Below are 2,029 nucleotides of genomic sequence, written 5' to 3'. Positions count from 1 at the left end.
GTGTGGATGGGAGAGTTGGAAGGGGTCGACCTCAGCGAACGTACCTCAATCAGATTGAGGACATTTTTAGCAAAGGCCAGCTTAGGAGTACCCTAATTAAGTTAATAACAATGTACCTACCTATATAATTTAAGTTTAAAAAATTTGGCTCTCAAAAGAAATTTCAATCGTTGTACTGTTGATATTTGGCTCTGTTGACTAATGAGTTTGCCGACCACTAACCTAAGTCCATACTGTTCATTATCTAAAAAGTAACAGAGGTGGCTATCAAAAATAAGTATGTTGCCCAGCCTGCGTGGCTCAATGGTTGAGCGGCAACCTATGAACCAGGAGATCATGGTTTGATTCCTGGTCAGGGAATGTGCCCAGGTTGTAGGCTCAATCCCTGGTGTGAGGTATGCAGAAGGCAGCTAATCAATGATTCTCTCTCATCATCATTAATGTTTCTATCTCTCTCTCCCTCTCCCTTCCTCTCTGAAATCAATAAAAATACATATTTTTAAAAATAAGTATGTATGGTCCAATTCTCTCTATCCTTGTCAATAAATTATATGATACCTTAAGATACAGAAATCCTTTGTGTTACAAATCTACAAATTCCATTGAACAAGATGTATATTACTAACTAGTGATAAAACCCTGTGGGATGCAAGAGCATGAACTCTTTGCTGTTAGCAAATGCCCTAAGTTCAATAGAGAGACTATCCTTTTCAAAAGTGGCCACCTTTTTAAGAAAAAAAAACAACATCTGGTTAATTTCCAAAATAATTTTACTATGTAGTTCTTTGATGTCACACTTAAGGTTTTTGTTTTGTTTTTTTGCTACAAATTTCTAAAGAACAGATCACATATAAAGCTTGATATAAAATATTTCCAGAAAGATGACAAATTTTTTAAATACTTATTCCATATACTTCTAAAACAACTAAATTCATGAAAGTTCTCTTTACTCTAAATACTCAAATCTAAAGCATAGTTTATGCAGTACATTTTTTAATTAATTAATTTCTTTTTTATTGTAAAATATATCAAACCTACAGGAGTGTATGGAATAAATATGCAGTTTCTATTACAAAACTATTTTCTGTATTTATTTCATTTAATGCTAAAATACTAATTTTAGTACCATTATTATTTATTTTGGCATTTCAATTACTATTGAAATGTTAGTTTCAATAACAGTGTTTTAAAGTGTTCAGAATTCGTAACTACTTTTTAAAAATATCAGTAAAACTTACCCTGGCCAGTGTACTCAGTGGTTAGTGTCAGCCCATGCACCAAAGGCTCACTGGGTTTGATTCCCTGCGCGCGCTCTCTCTATCTCTATCTCTCTCTCTCTCTCTCTCTCTCTCTCTCTCTAATATCCTCACTCTATTCCAGGAGATATAGTAGCTCTACCTAATACACAGAAACAAATGGAAGCAGCCAAAATGCAGAGAAAAAGAAACATGTCACAAATGAAAAAACAGAAGAAATCTCCAGAGAAAGAACTAAAGGAAATGGAAGCAAGCAAACTACTAGACAGAGTTCAAAACAATGGTTATAAGGTTGCTCAAGGATCTTAATGAGAGCTTCAAGGGACTTAGTGAGAATTTCAAGGATATTAGTGAGAATTTCAAGGAAATTAGTGAGAACATCAAAAACATGAAAAAGGACCAGTCAGAAATGAAGGATACACTAACTAAAATGAAGAATAATTTACTGAGAATCAACAGCAAAGAATGCTGAGAATCAAATCAGCAATTTGGAATATGAGGCAGTAAAAATCACCCAATCAGAAGAGCAAAAAAGAAAAAAGAATCCAAAAATTTTAAGACAGTATAAGGAGTCTCTGGGACAACTTCAAGCATACCAACATTTGCATCATGGGGGTGCCAGAAGGAGAAGAGAAAGAACAACCTATTTGAAGAAATGACAGAAAACTTCCCCTCCCTGGTGAAAGAAATAGACATAAGTTCAAGAAGCACAGGGAGTCTCAAATAAGAGGAACCCAAAGAGGCCCATACCAAGACACATCATAATTAAAATG

Source organism: Myotis brandtii, unplaced genomic scaffold (assembly GCF_000412655.1).
Source record: "Myotis brandtii unplaced genomic scaffold, ASM41265v1 scaffold58, whole genome shotgun sequence".
Taxonomy (NCBI): Eukaryota; Metazoa; Chordata; class Mammalia; order Chiroptera; family Vespertilionidae; genus Myotis; species Myotis brandtii.
The sequence above is the reverse complement of the archived record's forward strand: the minus strand, read 5'-3'. Positions refer to the sequence as shown.